The sequence below is a fragment of the Sycon ciliatum genome, chromosome 13, assembly GCF_964019385.1.
Source record: "Sycon ciliatum chromosome 13, ocSycCili1.1, whole genome shotgun sequence".
NCBI lineage: Eukaryota > Metazoa > Porifera > Calcarea > Leucosolenida > Sycettidae > Sycon > Sycon ciliatum.
Window position 1 is genome coordinate 24,613,265 of NC_088655.1, and position 21,416 is coordinate 24,634,680.

Here is a 21,416-nt window from a genome sequence, read left to right on the forward strand (position 1 = left end):
ACAGCATTTCTTTACGTTACGGGAACGCGAAGAAAGTTCGCGTGATTCTTTGCGTCGCGTTCCCAACACGTAGAGCAGAACCTCCCGAGAAAAGCTGACAGGATCGCTCTTCTAAATAGGGAGGTTTAGTTCCCACGTAACGGAAACGCGTACGTGGGTGATCCACGTGAAGTGGATGAAGGGCACCCACGTTGCAATGTTGTGTTTAGTCACACCAAGAGTACATACGTTTATGTACTCTTGGTCACACGGAACAAACAAAAGCATAAAGCTAAAGGCCAAAACTGGTCAAAGACGAAGCTACCCCGGCCTTAGAAGCTCATCTAATATTTTGATTTCGTGCTTCGGAAACTTCTTCAGCTGAGCACCCTCACAGCTCGCACAATGCGCTCCATTCTGATTTTCGAGCCTCCATATAATAATACACGGTATGTCGTGAATCAGAAAACGTCTGTACGTGGGTCATTGAGTATCACGTGGTACACCCACGTAAAGTACCCACGGATTACGTGGGACTAAACCTCCCTAATGTGTATAGCCCGACTACGTACACTTAGATCAAATGTACGTTGGTTTTATGTGCAGGGGCTAGAAGGAGTAGGGACCCGGCAAATATGCCGGCACTAAATCAAGCATTTTAGGGTGCAAAAATCACATCAGCATTATCGGTGGTTTCGCGGGAATAATTGGCAGGATGGGTGATTTTTCGAGCATATTTACCCGGTGCCTATTTATGACCATTCCTTACCGAGGAAAAGTACCGGTAATCCTGTGGTAGTTAGCGCATAATCATCACTAAGGCTATGGATGTCGTGGAACACATGGTGTTTTAGGAGCACCAAACATCTAAATTTCCTAAAGATTTTAGACGTAAACTTATTTTTCAAATTCCCCACGGGCATGTGTTGGGATACGAAGAAAAACCGAATTTCAAGCTTAAATTTATGAGCATTTCCGGGAATTATCGGCATGGTTTCAGGCATAATTGGCTGTATTGTAAGAATTGCGAGAAAGCATGATGGGTGATTTTTCGAGCATATTTGCCCGGTGCCTAAGAAGGAGGGAAAACGGGCTACAAATGTGTATGGTACTAATTATTGCATGCAGGGGCAGCGGATACAGGGGTAGGGGGTAATGGGTCAAATATGGAGGTAATGAAGTGTGTACGGTGCTACAAATGTGTATCACTATTGCATGCAGGGGTAGGGGGAAATGGTGCAATGAAGTGTGTATGAACTACTGCATGCAGGGGTAGGGGGTAATGGTGCAATTATGGGGGTTATGAAGTGTGTATGAACTATTGCATGCAGGGGTAGGGGGTAATCAGGTAATGGTGCAATGAAGTGTGCATGAACTACTGCATGCAGGGGTAGGGGGTAATGATGCAATGAAGTGTGTATTTAGAAAAGCGATCCTGTCAGCTTTTCTATTATTGTGTTCACATGGCAAGAAAAACGACACCGCTATGCTACGTAACTTTCTACGTAAGGTGCTCGGTATTTCACTTAGGCTACGTAAGTCTCTACGTAAGGTGCTCGGTATTAGATCTACCAGCGGGTGGTAGCCGCGTGCTGTGCACGTGCACGGCAGACATTGTGTTGCAGTGCAGTCCGTGTTCGGTCGGATGTACATGCGCAAGGAACTAACTTCCTTCTTTGGAACTGCTTCTTGTATGAGCTGTTTCGGATATTTCGACTCCTGGCCTGGCTTATTTCGTTTCGGTGCTGCTGAGACCTCCTTTCGTGGAATATTACTGACAGGTGAGTTGACCAGTTCCCTTTGATTCATTTGCTTGTGTTCACTCTTTCATTTACGAAAAGTGTGCTGATTTTGGGCGGAATGCAATAAATAATGGAAAAGCTGACAGGATCTCTTTTCTAAATTATTTAGCTTTTCCGCTGCCGAGGCCTCCTTTTACGGAATACTCGATGACAGGTGAGCTTTTCTGCTGTCGAGGCCTCCTTTTACGGAATATTCAATGACAGGTGATCTCTGAGTTGACCGGTTTCCTTCGATTCATTTGCTTATGCTCACCCTTTCATTTACGGAAACGTGTGCTGATTTTATTCGGATTTAGATCCATTTTTATCTCTTTGCCCTTGTCTACAGTGTACGAAGAACGCGAGTTCACCTTCTTGACGGTAAGGCTTACCGGTATGTTAGATGTGTTGTCGAAATACTCATATTCATTGTACATTGGTACGTTACAAGTAAGGCACTGGTCAGTGGCATACTATCGTTGGCAGTTCCCAATCTGGAGGGAAAGGTTCAAGGACCCATTGACCGAATTTGCAAAATAAATTCGCATATCAGGGAAAATCTCCATTCTGGATAGGTTCAGTAAACTTGTTTGCTTCATACGAAACAAGCCAATGGGTGCAGTCTCGTCTCGTGAAGATCTCGTACTTGTATGATTGGATTTGTTTACTCGAGTCTGGGCTGTTTGATTTATTATTTGTGAGTACCGCCGAGATTGCACTGCCCCAAATAAAGTTTCGTGCCGCCAAAGCAAGAATTACGATCTGCAATCTGTTTGTAGTACATGTACCTGCAAGAATGTGCTGCACATGTATCGTACTTTCTCTGTTGCTGTTTCAGTTGCCGTCATGTTTCTGAAGAAAGGTTCAGTAGAGAGGTTCTGCAAAACGAAAATTCGAACGAAGTTTCGCGACAGTCCTTGCGAAAGTGTGTACGAATTTTGCGTTCTGCACATTTGGTAGTTTGCGCGGGCCAAGTGCACGTACGCCATGACCCGATCTCACGAATTTTCCTACGACAGTTAATTTCGCGTTCCCTGCAAGTTTCGTGTCCAAAGTTGCGAAAGTTCGTGCGAAGTTTCGCACTTCATGAAGTAGAACGAAAGTTTGTACGCATTTTCGTTTTGCAGAACCTCTCTACGACTCATTTGTTTCATACGAGACGAGTCAATGAGTTGGTGTGGCTTAGAATCTTTCGCTGTAGAAGAAATCTATTCGTATGTCTATTGGAGAAATAATTGTATTCACTGGTTATAAATAGGTTAAGACAAACTCACAGAGTTAATACCATCGGTCCCTTGGTGTTCGTCCTAAAGAGGTTCGACTGGATATCATTCATACTCACCAAAAGATGTGTAAGATTTTATTATTATGGAGTGCCTTGTTTATCTCTCAGTACCTCCAACCATAGCCTTGCCCCTTTTATCCTCAGGATCAGTGTAGTTGTTGGAACGAGGTGTCGGACTCAGCAATGTATTTTGTTTACATTTTAATACATGTTTATTGTTCCTCCTTTGCTGTGTTGTTTTAGAATATCGTGGACTAACAGTTTGAAGTCATTGAACTACTTCCAAAAGTTCTATCGACATCAACAGGATTACGATTTCAGTGCAATATGATGCAGGATGACCTTATCACGAAAACCCTTGATTACAAACCATTTTAAACACAGAATCAACAAAAAACATCTGCGACACGCACCTGGTTACATTTCTCAAATAAATCTGATCGAGGGTGGGGAAATCTGAAATATCTGAAAGGCAAGACGATTAAGACAGTCATGAAATTCTGCTACAGCAACATGCACAGAATGACCTTCGTATAAAAAAAGTATCACGGCGGTCCACCACTACGTACTCACATGTTTCCCGTAGAAGAACATGCTATGCCATTTTCTGCAAGAAAAGGCTTGCAGATCAAGGCGTATAATACGGTATTGATATGATCAAGAGTACATAAACCGTTTATGTACTCTATTATTATTATTATTATTATTTTATTTATTTTACTAGGGTGTTTCCCACAGACCTATGGTCTTCTTACGGGAGCCCCTAGAAAGGTTAAGCATGAACGAACAAATGGGCGATAATCTGTACAAGAGTCTTGATATGATGTGAAGGTTTGTAATCATGGCATTCCATTGATTGGTGACAGAAAAAAAACAAAAGAAATTATAGCAATAAAAACTGCTTCATGGCAGATTTCTAAAAAAAGTTTAGTTTAAATTTACATATTGATATAGTATAGGGCATTCCATTGATTGGTGACAGAAAAAACAAAAGAAATTATAGCAATAAAAACTGCTTCATGGCAGTTTTCTAAAAAAAGTTATTGTGTTCTAGTCCATGGACCACGTCTAAAAAGTAAGAAATTAACGAAATGTGATAGCCGAAAATTAAAATTTCACACAAAACCTCACAATAATCACACACAGAATGAAAAGCTACATGTAGAAGACCTTTTCCCCTCGTGATCCTCTTTCCTATGCATGCATGACATGCATGTTGCCAATTGTTGGTGCAGTACAAGTTTAGTGTTGAAAGCAGCATTTCAAGTGTTGTGATTATTGTGAGGTTTTGTGTGAAATTTTAATTTTCGGCTATCACATTTCGTTAATTTCTTACTTTTTAGACGTGGTCCATGGACTAGAACACAATAACTTTTTTTAGAAAACTGCCATGAAGCAGTTTTTATTGCTATAATGAACTACTGCATGCAGGGGTAGGGGGTAATGGTGCAATGAAGTGTGTATGAACTACTGCATGCAGGGGTAGGGGGTAATGGTGCAATGAAGTGTGTATGAACTAATGCATGCAGGGGTCGAGATCCAAATATGGGATGCGTATAACCAAGAGTCCATGGACTCTTGGTATAACATAACATGCTGTCAAAATCGAAAAACATGTCTGGACTCTGCCAACCGGGTTATGGCTGTAGTCAGGAGAACTACGTATACGTACGCGTCCTCGCCTTGTAACATGCTGCCAAAATCGAAAAACATGTTAAACTACCAAGCAAGGCTTGTGTGCACGTGTAGTACAACAAAAAAGTTCAAAAAACGCGGGAAAATCGCGGCAGACGCGGTCTTTTAAAATCGCAAATAACCGCGGAAAAAACGCGGCCGCGGGATCGCGACTTTCCCAGGGGAAAGCGCATTGCATGCGAGATTTGCGAGGCCATTCCCGAACGCAAATTGAATCGCGATTTTCCCAGGGGTCAGCGCATTGCGAGATTTGCGAGGCCATTTCCGGACGCAAATTGAATCGCGCTTCCGCCCAACCGCGACCCACGCAACCCGCGGCGCATGAGCTCAGTTATAAGGGCTTCACCTTCAGTCACCCTTCTCAGTTGCTTTCTTGTATCGCTAGAGGGAGGTTTGACTACACTGGACTTTGAGGAGTTGTCTTGGAGTGGATCTGCTATCTATGCGGTAAGGGGTCGTCCATAAATATCGAACTTTTTTCACAAAACGATATAATTTCGTTATGGGGTGGGAGGGGTTGACCAATTTCGTTTCAATAAACATTGACACATGTGCATGCCCATAGGAGCAGTTACACATTTGCAACTTTTGTTGTATTATGCATGAATATGTCAAACTTTTTTTTACGTTCTGAGGGGGAGGGAGGGAGAGGTTGGGTCTAAACTAAAATAATTCGTTTGGTGAAAAACGTTCGATAATTACGGACGGCCTCTAAGTTCTATTCGTTTTGTGAATGTATATGAGAATAGGTGTTCTGTCCGAGCAGGGAGAGGATTAGCTTGTGCATGTACCTCAATGTGCCGTCTATCTGGCCCCTCTATAAGGTTGCGTTTGTTCGGTGCCATTCCGCCACCATTCCAAAGTCATTCCGCCGTGTTTTGGCTCCGGAGCGGTTTTTTTTTTGATACACTCGAAAGCGTTTGTTCGGTGCAATTCCGATTCCGGTCGCGGAATGAAGGGGGCAGAATCGTTTCTGGCGATTCCTAAGAAAAAGTGGAATGAGGTCTCATTCCGAGCGGAATGAAAATGCGCGGAGGGGCTTCGTTGCTGCTGCATACCTGTACCTCACCAACAAAACAAAACTTCAAACTCGATTATCGATACTATACAGGAATGTTGGCGGACATCGTCCAGGGTATAGGCTGGTACTGGGAATGACCGAAGAAATGAAACCTAATTTTTATCTTTTTCAAACCCTTTGTGTACCGTGACGTACTTGTGTATCAGTGCCATTCAGTGGTAGATTTTCTTGTGACCTGACAGGAGCAGACAATGCTTGCAAACGCAAGCACAAACAGCAAAACAGGGAGTTGCAGTAATAAAGAATATTATTTCATTCACTCGTTACCATCAAGAACGTTTGATTACTGAGAGACTGTGTTTATTTCGGCCCTATCCATGAGTTAGTGGAGTGTACGCACATGGCGCCAATATGTTCAATCACGATCACTACCCCTTCTTAAATGGAAAGGGATGCACTAAGGGTGCCTTCCTAAATCCTCTGGGAAAAGTTGGAGACTCTCCGAAAAGTTCGAGAGCTGTTCTTATATCCTCTCCGAATTTTAGGAGGCTCTCCAAAGCTCTCGAAGCTCTCCAAGCTTCAGAGCTAGAGGTGGTTGAAACTCGGAGATTCCCGCGGTTTCGGATCAGCGCATGCGAACTAGGCTAAAAGCCACGTGTTGATCATGAGTGTACGCATTTCCCTTTTCGCATACGCACAGCGCATACAATTTTCGTGGCACTCAAGATCACGGTCCCTTTGGCGCTCCATTTTGCTTGACATCTGCAAAATATCTCCGAATTCTTCGAGACCCGTTCTTGAAGAATCCCAGTTTCTTCGACTTCTCTTTTCTTCTTCTTCTAGAAGCTGGAGAATTTAAGAACGCACCCTAAGTAAGTTTTTATAGAAGATATTCTGATGCAGCGTATCTACACTCGAATAACTAGCATATGTGCCAAATAAGCAAGAACAGAACAGTGCAAAGTGGTATGACCTTACCAAACTTTAGTACTGCATTTTGCCACTCTTCAAGCACTCTTTTCTACCGATCGTCAGCTAGCTTTTTGAGGGAAATGCAATTGGCAACTTCCAGTTGTGATGTTGGCTGTTCTACATGTATATGATCTTGTTGGCTATTCAGCGGCTTGGATTCTACTTTGCAACAACTCCAGTTCATTGTTTTGCATGTACTGTTAACAGGTGGAAGATGGGATCTATTTTATTGCTTGCACTATGTGTGTTGGCTTCAATGCTGCACACAATAAATTGTGCTGAAGGTAAGACTTTAAAAACCTAAAAGATATTCAGTGTCATTTTCTATCCTTTTGCTCAGAACTTGCAATGACAATTGTAATATTCCATTACATTACATTTCTGTAATTTCGGGTGCGGGGAAATTAACATTATCAACCTGTTGCCATGGCTCCCCACTGTGTCCCATATTAGCAAAAGACTTTGTAGTGTACTTCGTACCTCGAGTCAACTTTGAGGCACATTGTAGTCTAGTTCCAATGTCAGATTTGTGATGGCTTTTTCACATAATTATGTCGACAACAAAACGCAAAATGAAACATTCTATGAAGTACTCAATGACCTTCATATAGGTCACAAATTTACTTGCAAGTACATGTGAGTCCGAACAGTCTGGAAAACAATTCAGGTGGATAAAACTGATTTCCAGCGGTCATTACAATATTACACAACGATAAAGCATGACTTTTTCAACCGTTCTTAACGGGCAAATGTTAAATTGAAAAATTAACACAATGGATTAAAATGCAATACGACATTGGAGAAGAATAAGAAAAATGCATGTGTAAAAATAAAGATTTTCAAACCCAAACCAAACAGAACTTCAAATCAAAACTTTATGAAACAAAATAAATTATTCTCACCGAACTCAATCAATGAACTCAATTCAAAGGAAAAAAACAATATCAAAACAAAACAAAAAACATTTTATGAACTACGTCATAACACTACTGTCTAAGGTATTCAATTGTTTGAGGGAAAGACAGAAACAAAGTCTGAAGAAAAAAATGACTCACCATCAGGACTCGAACCAGGTACCCTCACTTGTAACCACACTGGGCTGTGTTCCAAATAAATAAAAAAATAAAAAAGCCAGCGATGCTCTAAACACTAAGCTATGGTCTTCGTTCTCCCTGCATGCAACTTTGTTTTCTTTTATGTTCTTATTTTTTTGTCTGAGCCGGGTTTGTGTTCTTTGTAGGAAAAAAATGGTGCGGTCCACTACTAGCCCTTTCCCAAAGATGCTCTTTTAATTCGCACTTAGTGTTTTTCGCGTCCCTCAAAATATGCTGAAAAAGTGCTCTTTTTCATTGAAAACAGGCAAAAGTGCTCTTTTTTCAGTGAAGCTTGGCCATTTTACACGTTCACATGAACCCAAGCTGAGAAAGAAATACGCACTCATCCAATTATGAGTCCACGAAAGGCAAAACATGAAGTAAAGTAAAAAAAACACTTTTACAGCATTGTGTACAAAAGTACAAGCTTCACCAACTTGTTGCCCCCCCCCCCAAAAAAGCGGCGTGCCAAGGCCCATCGAGCACTCCGAAACTGTGATCGCATGCATAAGCAAACAGATTTTAGCACTTTTTCAGCTAGAAAAGCTCAAAAAGGGCAAAAGAACGATATTCACAAAAAAGGACTACCCACTACAGGTCTGCTCTCGATATAACAACTTTCACTTGTACATAAACCTCGCTAGTAAGTAAAATAATCAAATCCCGTGCCGAAACAGCATCACTCCCATACAAATTTTGTTCTACACAACATAATCCTACATAACATAAACCTCGACATAACACACGCTACGGCGCGGTCCCCGACGTACGCACTCTCGATACAACATAAATTCACGTGCGCGGTACGATCAAGCGGTAGCTGCAGCTAGGCAGTTTAGTCCTAATAATAAATAATAATATTCGCGGGATCCGCGTCGGCATCGCTTGAATGTTCAGAAACACACAAACTAGCCTTCGCATCCGCAGGCCACCACTATGCCTGTTAACCTTAGTGGCGAATGCAGACCTCACAAGTGAGTCAGGGGAGAGGAGGTTAGTCTCTCAACCAATCGGGCGTGTAACGGCCCATAACCCTGTAAACTGCATCCTTGTTATTCTCACTCCGAGCTGTGAGTACCCAGTTGACCGTGGGTGTCGGCGCAGTTCAACACGCGTAAAAAGTCTTTTTACACGCTTCCTGCTACCAGCGCGGGTCTTGAACTCGGGACCTCATGATTCGCAGGCAGGCCTGCAAACCAATCGGCCATATGCGTTGGTGCTACATAACGTAAACCTCGGCATAACGCACCCTGTGGCGCGGTCCCCGACGTGCGCACTCTCGATACAACGTAGATTCACGTGCGCGGTACGATCAAGCTGTAGCCGTAGCTAGCCAGTTTAGTCCTATTGTGCATATATTCTGCGGCATTGATGGTATCTGATGTCGATGGTGGTACAGTGTGTATATGTTTGCACGGTTAAACCCGCTTTGTAATACCCTTCATTTTGAGGTGCATCTTGTATTTTACACACGGTTTTCTACATAACATAACTCTCGATATAACATAATTTGTGCGTGGTCCCAGAGATTACGTTATATGGAGAGTAGACCTGTACTGTACAAGTACAAATTTTCGTTCACGAAATCTTTCGTTAGATCACTCCACCAGCAGGTTTGTTACGTACTAAATTTCGTTTTCGGTCGGGGTCTATCACCCTGAACGTTCAAAAGAGGTCAATTTAGTTTGGTACAAATGTAGTTATTCCCGTAGCTATGCAGAAGACGTTACTTCAGTAACGTCTGGCGCTAGCCAGGGTCCACACAGCTTTAATTTGGTGTTTGTTTGTTTGTTTGTTGGTTTGTTTGTTTGTTTGTTTGTGTCACGGCTGGAGCTATCCCGTACCTGTCCCGTATCTGTCCCGTATCTGTGACTACAAAGGCTCTACAGGATTGTACGAGGTGATCAGCAAAAATTTTACATTGGAGATTTTTTTACATTTTCTGTAAACTAAATTTTGTTGTCGTCGAGACATCTCCTGGAGGAAGTAATCTTTGACATTCGATTAGGTATTCCGTTAGTGTTATCAGTGTAGGTCGTGTTTCAGCCGAAGTTTTTGTTTCTGCAACTTCGCCATGCCGTGACGAGGCCTCAGTATTTCGTTGTGTGTAGTAAATTGCTGTAACAATAGTGTAAACCAGCACGATATGGAAGAGACCAGGTCGCGTATGCAGCTTAGATCGGCAACCGCGGCTGCTGATAGGATCCCTGACGGCTGTTCCGATGAGAACTCGCCCCCTGTAGAGCGCTCGACGGCCACAGGCCCCACACAGACGCCAAACCCAAACGGGCAGAAACGAGCATATTTGGCTATAAGGGCGTTCTATTCGCCAGGCACTAAGGCGCAGTTTAGTTCCAAATCCGAAGCTTCTGCCGCATTTGGAGTCAGTCGGCAGCTCTTCTATAAATATGAACGTGAGATGGATTTGTCAGGAGTGCTAATTGATGTCTGTGATGGTCGACTTCCTGACCCTGTCATTCCCAGCATGGCACAGGCTAGTGCAGCAACGAACTCTGACCCTTTTGACACGCCAGAGAGCATGGAGAAAGTCAAGACAGCCCTTCTTGAGAGGTGCACACGGCTTGGTGATTCTGTTCACTATGGCTCTCATGGTACTGCAGGTCTGTACAGGGAAGGCATAAGTGGGCTGTTGATCAGATGCTGCGTTCTGTTTTGCCTGCTGATGGTCGCCGTGCATCGAAGTTGCTGGCCAGCTTAGGAGTAGGCGTATCGCATATGACGCTGCATACCAAGTACAAAGAGGCCAAGGCCAATGTTGAGCAGGTTGTTGCCACTCCGCTAAAAGCTGGTATCAAGTCCAAGATCCCTTATCGCTTTGAGCATGAGTTGGCCAAGTATGTTCAGATGCTGCGCGCCCTTAAGTTGAAGGCCGGGAAGTCTCTTCTGATAGGTGCTGCCAATTACCTGATCCAGGGCACACCATATGCTGCAGACTTCAAATATGCAGAAGTGCGCTATGGTTGGTATTATTCTTTTCGTCGGAGGTGGGGGATCAAGGTGAAAACCAAACCCGCCTGGAAATGGATCGTGCTCGCTGGACAACGGCTCAACATCTGGGCAATTGGTATAAAGTTGTCATGGAAGGCATGATCGAGTGTGGCGTGGCTGTTGCAAATGACAACTTTGATCCAGAGCTGCCATACGACGCTATGTTCCACGTCACAGACCCAGACCTGGTTTATGAATGGGATCAGACTGGATTTTCCCTGGACCAAACGGACGATGGCAAGGGTCCAACGGAAAAGACGATGGTTATTGACGCCGATGACTGTGGAGAGTGTGTGGCCAACAAGTCAAACATTCGTTGGACGCTGACTGGAGGCTCTTTCATGTCTGGAGATTCGCTGCCAGGGTGTGCTACTCCACCATCCCAAGGCATTCAGTTGGCTCTTCTTAAAGACCCACCTCGCTCCACCATCATCAACCCTGTGACACGTGAAGGCTACCCATGCCAATTCTATCCGCACCAATCTGGTGGATTCACCTACGACCTTGCTCCACAGTGGATGCGGCACGTCGTTGGACCATGCCTGCCCAAGAAAGAGGGCAAGCGAGCATACGGCCTCTGTGATGGCTACGGAGCACATACAACCCTACCTATGGTCCGTGCAGCTGAGGAGGTGGGGTCGGTAATACAATTACGTGTGCCACACACCAGCCATGTGTCTCAGGTGGCTGATGTCGCCAACTTTCCCATGTTTAAGAGGAAAGCTAAGCAGGCCAAGAGCGACCTTCTCATCACCAAGGTTATGGATGGAAAGCCACCAAGATTGTCATCAGATGATATGCCTACAATCATCAAAGTGCCATGGGAGCAAGCCTTCCATCCTGATGTCAGCCGCAAGGGATGGAAGGAAATAGGCTTTGACTCAGCGACAAAGGCTTGCAACCGCAAGCTGTACTGGGACTTGAAGGCAAAAGAGGAAGCAGCTGCGAAAAGGCTTGAAGGTGTCGGTTCTGCTGATGCTGTTTTGGATGCACGGTGCCAGCGGTTTCATCAGCGAGGGAGCACTTGCAATTCCAGTCTGTCTTCAACAGCAGCCAACGCAACGCTTCAAGGCACCAATGCCAATGTTCCTTCTACGTCAAGTGTTGCTGCTGCCACTGATGCTACAAATGTTGCCACGCAGTCTGGTATTTCTTCTGCTGTTGCTGATGCTGCTGCTGCAAGCGTGCCGACGGCAGGTATTATTTCCACGCCTGTCATTCCCAGCGTTGCGTCTGCAGATATTGCCGCTATCGATGATGAATCTGATTCGAATGACTCGGGCGATTCAGATGCACCTGTCGACTTTGATACCATGCGTTTAGGTGGAGAGGACTTCATGCTCGGTCCCTTAACATATGGTGCAGGTCGTGCGAAATTGGAAGAGAGATTCAAGAGGAAGCAAGATCAAGAGACCCTTCGCAAAGAACGAGCAGAAAAGAAATCAGCCCGCGATAAGCAGCTTGCACAGCAGCGTCAGCGTGATGCAAAAGCTGCTGCGAAAATTCTTTGGGAAGCACGAAGCCTTGGTGTTGATGCAGCCATCAAGAAACTTCACAAGAAGCACCTCTCCGCTTTGCTGTTGTTGACTCAGACTCCGGACATCCGAGGCAATGAGACCAATGCTGTTCTATTGGAGGCTCTGCGTGTCAAGCTGAATGCATCCGATGCCAGTGAATCTGAGACCAAGCTCCAAGAGCTGGCATCATTGTTTTATGATGCCCCAGCTGGAGATGCTAGCCTTGCTACCAGCCACTTGACTGCCGCCAGCACAGTTGCAAGCGGACCTGTTTCTGCTTCATCTTCTCGGCCATCTTTCGACTCGTTTGCCGCAGAGGATACACCGTACACTGCTTCCCTCCCAGCTGCGAATCCTCCGTCCACATGCACAGTTCGGCAGGCCTCTGCAATATCAGTGAGCACAGCGTCCTTTAATAGTGCTCCTCTCCGTTGAGTGTGTGTGATCAATGGTGCCAGTACTTGTCCACCTCTGTTATGGCTTTCTGCTTTGCCTTGATTCTGTATGTGATCACAGTGTGCTGATGCTTGGATGTTGCTTGCCTGATGTCAGATGATTACTTTTTGTCCTGGCACCAGGTTGGCATTCTTTATTTTCAAGTTTAATGGCGAGACGGTGATTTTGCTCCTGCTGTGAGTGTGGTGTGTCAGTCAGTTTTCAAGTTTGCACTTGAAAAGTGCACGGATTTGTGTTCTGTTTGGACACTATTTGTGTTATTTGTGTAGTGGGGTACCTATATATGGGTGGGTAGGTTTCCATATAGCCTTGTTATGGTATGTTACCTGTGGTTTACACACATGTAAAAAAATATACAAGTATTTTGAGGACTGAAAAAACGACCTATTTTGGGTCAGCTAGGAAAGTCTTCATTGCTGTTGGGGAAGTTGAACTGTGATGGCACGATATGAGTCATAGACTATTCTGCCATGTAAACTACTATAAGTCATGAAAAAAGGGCATTGGCTATGAATGCAGGGCGAGTTTACAAACGTGTAAAATTTTTGCTAATCACCTCGTACATAACAGCTGTCCACAATATTTGCGGTCTCCTGTATCTGTCCCGTACCGTACCAATATTCGTCGTAGTATGTATACGACTCCCTGATGTAGAGGGAGATTTGGAATGAAATAGGGAGACGAGGAGGAAATTGAATTAGAATAGACGCCGAATAGGTGATAGGATGCGTCAGCATTAACATACTTTGGAAGAGAGATCCCGTCGTCTCCAAAATAAGCGTGAACGAGCGATTCAGCGCCGGTCACAGGAAACGTCGGAAGAGAGATCCCATCCACTCCAGAACGCCCGTGATCGGGAGAGTCCGCCGGTCCCAGGCAACGTCAGGACAGACATCCCGTTGAGTCCAGAACGCCCGTGATCGGCAGAGTCAGCGCCGGTCCCAGTAAACGTCAGGACAGACATCCCGTCGACGTGCCGAAAAACTAAATCTGCACCCTCTTTTGCCGTCGGACAGGATACGTATTATAGGAGACTGTGAAGTTATGTAATGTCCAAATTTCGACGTGACCGGCAGGTCACTCGCGTTGATTTTTCGACGTGCGAGCCAAATAACGCGAGCTGAACTTTCGCGTCGCAGACATCCCGTCGACGCGCAGAAAAACTAAATCTGCAGCCTCTTTTGCCGTCGGACAGGATACGTATTATAGGAGGCTGTAAAGTTATGTGCTCCACAGGCAACCAAGCATTCGGCGAAGTCATTGGCTCAACAGGTCAATGTACATGTATTACTACAAAAGGCCAGAAAATCCGATTACTGTATTAAAATCAACTAATTTTCGCTGGCGATTTAATTTCGCTGATTTCGCCGCTTGGTACCAACCGGCCAAAGTAAATCGCAGGCCAAAGTTTGTCATATAGGCAAATGATGCATGATTGAGCAATGGATGCATGAGAGAGCAAAAATACCGATCGGTTTCAAATTTGACGGGAAATTGCGCGTCACGTCGGAAATAACGTGCATCTTAACCTCTCTGATAGAGAGGTTTATATTTCTCATCGGCCAAAATTTGTTGATTTACAGTATAAGGAGATAAAAAGAAAAGAAGGAACAAACCAAAAGTAGATGATTATTAGAGAAATAACAATCCGCAATAAATTCTGCAAATACTTTTGCCTAACTCATAATATTGAAACCGATTGAAACGTTTTTGCAATACAGTGATGTGGCCAATCAACGGAAAAAGACATTTCCATCAGTTCTTATAACATGTACGATGAGCTGGGCAAAAAGGCATAAAAGCATAGCGTAGGGCCCTGAGCTTCCAAGCTCTCTCGTTTGGAATTTGTGTGTTTGTTTGTTTGTTTGTTTGTGTCACGCCTGGCGCTATCCGTATCTGACGGCAAAAAAGCATAGGATGTTATAAATTTTTTAATTCTTCTATTTTTTTCAGGCATATCCTGGGATTCGAACCCGCACTATCGCCCTATATGCATTCCCACATACACTTCCCATTCATACCCATTCATCCAAGTTGCTTCACGTTATTATCTTGCGTTTGAAAGCCCTTTTTGAATATTGCGGGCAGCTGTATGTGGCCAGCTGTGTTTGATTGTACGGTACGGTGCGGGAGACGGTGTCGTATTACCCTCGATCGTACCTGTTCCGCACCTATCCCTTATCGTACCGTGCCATCAAAGACGGTGGCCACCATGCATATTCAAATAGGGCTTTCAAATGCAAGATCACAATGTGAAACAACTTGGAAGAATTAGTATGTATGCGAAGTGTATCGGGGGATGCATGCAGGGCGCGCGATCGTGCGGGTTCGAATCTAAGGTTATGTCTTAAAAAAAAGAGGAATTGTTTAAAGAATTTAAAATATCCCTATGCTTTTTTTTGTCTAGGTCATCAAGGCAAAAAAGCATAGCGTAGGGCCCTGAGCTTCCACGCTCTCTCGTTTCGTGCCCACTAACAAAATTTAATAATAGCGAAAGTGAATTCCAAAACAATGAAACTTTGTACTTATACCGTAATAACAACTTTTTTTAAAGAACTTTGAAATTCCACTGTGAAAAAATGAAATAAAATAAATTATCGTGTCCGTTCCCGCTAACACCCTGTAAAACTCTAGTGTAGCCAACTGTCATATGTTCAGTACACCCAACTCAACTTGTCATATGTTCAGTACACCCAACTCAACTTGTCATATGTTCAGTGCACCCAACTCAACTTGTCATATGTTCAGTACACCCAACTCAACTTGTCATATGTTCAGTACACTCAACTCAACTTGTAATATGTTCAGTACACCCAACTCAACTTGTCATATGTTCGGTACCCCCAACTCCACTTGTCATATGTTCAGTACACCCAACTCAAATTGTCATATGTTCAGTACACCCAACTCAACTTGTCATATCTTCAGTACACCCAACTCAACTTGTCATATGTTCAGTACACCCAACTCAACTTGTCATGTGGTCAGTACACCCAACTCAACTAGTCATATGTTCAGTACCCCCAACTCAACTTGTCATATGGTCTGTACACCCAACTAAACTTGTCATGTGTTCAGTACACCCAACTCAACTTGTCATGTGTTCAGTACACCCAACTCAACTTGTCATATGTTCAGTACACCCAACTCAACTTGTCATATGTTCAGTACACCCAACTCAACTTGTAATATGTTCAGTACACCCAACTCAACTTGTCATATGTTCGGTACCCCCAACTCCACTTGTCATATGTTCAGTACACCCAAATCAACTTGTCATATTGTCAGTACACCCAACTCAACTTTTCATATGTTCAGTACACCCAACTCAACTTGTCATATGTTCAGTACACCCAACTCAACTTGTCATATGTTCAGTACACCTAGCTCAACTTGTGATATGTTCAGTACACCCAACTCAACTTGTCATATGATCAGTACACCCAACTTAACTTGTCATATGTTCAGTACACCCAACTCAACTTGTCATATGTTCAGTACACCCAACTCAACTTGTCATATGTTCAGTACACCCAACTCAACTTGTCATATGTTCAGTACACCCAACTCAACTTGTCATATGTTCAGTACACCCAACTCAACTTGTAATATGTTCAGTACACCCAACTCAACTTGTCATATGTTCAGTACACCCAACTCAACTTGTCATATGTTCAGTACACCCAACTCAACTTGTCATATGTTCAGTACACCCAACTCAACTTGTAATATGTTCAGTACACCCAACTCAACTTGTCATATGTTCGGTACCCCCAACTCCACTTGTCATAATTATGTTCAGTACACCCAACTCAACTTGTCATATTGTCAGTACACCCAACTCAACTTTTCATATGTTCAGTACACCCAACTCCACTTGTCATATGTTCAGTACACCCAACTCAACTTGTCATATGTTCAGTACACCCAACTCAACTTGTCATATGTTCAGTACACCCAACTTAACTTGTCATATGTTCAGTACACCTAGCTCAACTTGTGATATGTTCAGTACACCCAACTCAACTTGTCATATGTTCAGTACACCCAACTCAACTTGTCATATATTCAGTACACCTAGCTCAACTTGTGATATGTTCAGTACACCCAACTCAACTTGTCATATGGTCAGTACACCCAACTTAACTTGTCATATGTTCAGTACACCCAACTCAACTTGTCATATGTTCAGTACACCCAACTCAACTTGTCATATGTTCAGTACACCCAACTCAACTTGTCATATGTTCTGTACACCCAACTCAATTTGTCATATGTTCAGTACACCCAACTCAATTTGTCATTATGTTCTATACACCCAACTCAACTTGTCAGATGGTCAGTACACCCAACTCAACTTGTCATATGGTCAGTACACCCAACTCAACTTGTCATATGTTCAGTACACCCAACTCAACTTATCATATGTTCAGTACACCCAACTCAACTTGTCATATGTTCAGTACACCCAACTCAACTTGTCATATGTTCAGTACACCCAACTCAACTTGTCATATGTTCAGTACACCCAACTCAACTTGTCATATGTTCAGTACACCCAACTCAACTTGTCATATGTTCTGTACACCCAACTCAATTTGTCATTATGTTCTATATACCCAACTCAACTTGTCATATGTTCACTACACCCAACTTAACTTGTCATATGTTCGGTACACCCAACTCAACTTGTCATATGTTCAGTACACCCAACTCAACTTGTCATATGTTCAGTACACCCAACTCAACTTGTCCTATGGTCAGTACACCCAACTCAACTTGTCATATGTTCAGTACCCCCAACTCAACTTGTCATATGGTCTGTACACCCAACTCAACTTGTCATGTGTTCAGTACACCCAACTCAACTTGTCATGTGTTCAGTACACCCAACTCAACTTGTCATATGTTCAGTACACCCAACTCAACTTGTCATATGTTCAGTACACCCAACTCAGATTGTCATATGTTCAGTACACCCAACTCAACTTGTCATATGTTCGGTACCCCCAACTCAACTTGTCATATGTTCAGTACACCCAACTCAACTTGTCATATGTTCAGTACACCCAACTCAACTTGTCATATGTTCAGTACACCCAACTCCACTTGTCATATGTTCAGTACACCCAACTCAACTTGTCATATGTTCAGTACACCCAACTAAACTTGTCATATGTTCAGTACACCCAACTCAACTTGTCATATGTTCAGTACACCCAACTCAACTTGTCATATGTTCAGTACACCCAACTCAACTTGTCATATGTTCAGTACACCCAACTCAACTTGTCATATGTTCAGTACACCCAACTCAACTTGTCATATATTCAGTACACCCAACTCAACTTGTCATATGTTCAGTACACCCAACTCAACTTGTCATATGTTCAGTACACCCAACTCAACTTGTCATATGTTCAGTACACCCAACTGTCATATGTTCAGTGCACCGAACTCGCAACACATGAACAGGGCATCATCACGGATATCACTGATGAGGCTCTCCTGGGTGAAAATGTGGACAATTTACTGTACGTGGTGTAAGCAAGGACTGTTTGTGTGTTGCGAGTTGCGTGTATTTCCTCCGTTAACACAAACTTAGTGATGAATTATGATTAGGGCGGCTGAAACGATCATACTGAATAATCGAGTACTCGTTTGATAACTCTAAGGATCGAGCAATCTTTTAGATTACCGATTACGATTATTTTGCGTTTTTTAAATTTTTGTCCAGAAAGTACTGTAAATTCTCGTGTTGTGAAGTTTGAATCAGTTTCCGCTGGGAGCATGCAGGACATTGCAGGTGCCAGGGGTATGGATCATGTTCTGAGGTAAAATTGACTTCAAAACTGCCATGTTTCGGAGCTACCCTTTCACTAATGCAGATTTGTTGGTATTATGAAGGCATAGTTTGTGGAAACAGAGTCATGTTTGCACAGAATTATGACTCTATTTGCTAACGATTATAATCTTGCATGCTCTCTCTCATGCAGCACACGATAGAGTTGGATTCAGAGACACCATTCACAATTCTCTCGCTGATTAACCCTTTGCGTGCTGAGTACGAGTTAACTCGCACTTTATGCATGACCTGATCCACTACGTACGACGCCTCGCAACAATTTCGCGCGATATATCGCAGTGCATAGACCAGTACAGTGTACAAACTTTCGTAACTTCGTCAAACATAAACGCATCGTGACAATCAATACACCGTTGGAAAGGTCTTGATCTCATCTTTCCGGGGATATAATGTTCTTCGCGATAGGATAAGAATTCATTGAGCGGCGGCGCGAAAATCACGGCCCAGAGTGAACGCGAATTGTTCATGATTTCTTTTTGTTGAGGAGCGTGCCAGGGGATTTCCCTTTGGCGCGGCCCTTGCGTGATGGACATCAAATGAAGCGCTTGGATCTGAGCTTTGCAGCGCAGTTTGAATTGTGAAAATCTGTTCAATTTGGGCAAGAAGCCGAACAAGAATGTGAAATTGAGTTGTTGTGCCATTCCGAGGCAAGGTGGAGTAGTTTGGAGAGGACGTGGAAGTGGCCCTGATGTGTCTATCGAGCTGAGAGCTGCCAGGATGGATTCGCTTGGTCGTGATCTTTCCAACGAGCCCAGGACGATGAAAATCCATCAAGGTGGAGTGAAATGAGAATAAATTTCGTTCGGAGCTGTGAGTGCCTGCTCCACCAAGAGAGTCATTGCGCTGGAAAGCCAGTGGATTGGAGAAAAGGGGCTCAGCATGCAAAGGGTTAATGCCTCTACGATCACCTTGTGATTGTGAGTTATACATACATACATACATACATACATACATACATACATAATCGATTACTCGATCGTTAAGCTAAAGAGTAATCAATACGTGAAAATCCACGATCGTTTCAGCCCTAATTTTGATGGATATGAAAACGCTTGGAACCGGTCAAGAACCAGGCCCGCTGGAAGGCAGGCAAAGTTGATGCGGTTTGAGTGGGTCCGGGGATCTCCCCAGGGGCATTTTTTTGAAAAATCGGGTTAGATTTAGCAGAATTTGGCCCTTTCACAAGGTTTCAGAGCCCACTACAGGGAATAATTTTGCATGGATATCAATGTACGATGTTTGGCCAACTATGGGAGTATGGGTGCATGTACAGATGAAGAGAATGCCAGCCAGAGGTGCTAGAGGGTTTTTACATTGCCAAGTTACCGCCTGCTCTTTGTAGACAGAAGGTGCTTTTGAAAAAGATAGTGCTTTTCCGAATTTCCTCCCCCTCCTTCCCTGCTATAATTATTGTGCTCTTTGGAGAAACTCACTCCATCATTTAGCCTGTGTACGTTTCAACACTATTCTACCGCCGATATGCTGTGTAAATTGACATTGTTGTGCTTCGTCTCATTTTCAACCTTAACCGATTTGAGAAATGATTGTACAAAAGGACTCATCAGATTTACAACTCCCTTCGTCTCTTCGTATGCTAATATGTTTCCCTTTGTTTAAGTCTCGAGTTCATTTCTGTCTCCATGGCAACTGACCTATGCGTACACTTCCATTTGTTTGGTTTCGTTGCAGGTGAACATCACTATGTTTGTAACGGAGGAGTGCTTTTTATGGACACGAAGGACTTACTGGATTACCAATCTGCCGAGAATTTTTGTTATGCCAGAGGCGCCGGTATACCTTACGCGTACGACGAGAAGCAGTGCATGAACCAGCTTTCCACCCAGTTAAATGGAACCTATGGTCGCAGACTATATTTCTGGGCTATTGTAGAAATTTTTGATGGAATTGTTCCCCACACGCTTGGCTATGATGGCATAAGCGGGAATTTTACAGGGGACAAATTTAATGTAGCCTGCATGGACTATAGAAGTAAGTCCAGCAAATATAACTTGCACATATTATTTGAGTTTCTTTGTTTTGTGCTGAAGGGTCCTCAACGGACTATAACGATATTGCCCTTGGAATGATATAAAATGGGCTGACCACTAATATTTCTTCCATTCTATAAAAATATCTAAGAAAGGGTTTCCTCCCCACACTGGAGTTCGAGGTTTTCCGCCGACTTGACTTGACACTTGACTCGGTGGAATAGTGCGAGCTCCAGTGTCGGGAGTCACCCTTTCTTACAAATCATCGCCGAAGTCGCAACCACAATTTCATAACAATATCTAGCAGGGAATAAGCAGGGAATATGTAGAGTCCACTACCCAGGTAGGGCAAGCTTCACTTGAAAAGTCGCTGCGGCATGACGAAATGCAATGGGGCACCAGTAAATGCCTTGCTGTGTACATAATGTGCATAGAACATACAATCATTTGCCTTAGGTTTCATGCCCTGAAGAGTGTAAAAACAAAAATCATGAATTATGACGTTCATGTATAAAATGAACCAGTAACCGTGTAACAAAAAATTATTACCCTTTTAACGACATTTCTTGGTCTGACGCAAGTATCGTTAGAAGGGAAGGTCGACTGCAATTACAATAATAATAATTTGATAACCGCAAGACCAGCTGAATCGACATTTGTGTACTTTATTCATGCAATGTAAAACAGTGGAGACGATGTGTAATAACACGATGAAAGTATGAAGAAATGGTGTAGAGAAAAAATTAAGGATTC

At 43.5% G+C, this 21,416-nt stretch overlaps 1 long non-coding RNA gene across 1 annotated transcript; it reads left to right on the forward strand.

Moving 5' to 3' along the window:
* Nucleotides 1–5,079: 5,079 nt before the first annotated feature.
* On the forward strand, nucleotides 5,080–20,432 carry LOC135829460 (uncharacterized). Its single transcript, XR_010555830.1, has 3 exons — nucleotides 5,080–5,187; nucleotides 6,941–7,017; nucleotides 20,365–20,432. It is a non-coding gene; the product is annotated as an uncharacterized LOC135829460 (long non-coding RNA).
* Nucleotides 20,433–21,416: the final 984 nt, after the last annotated feature.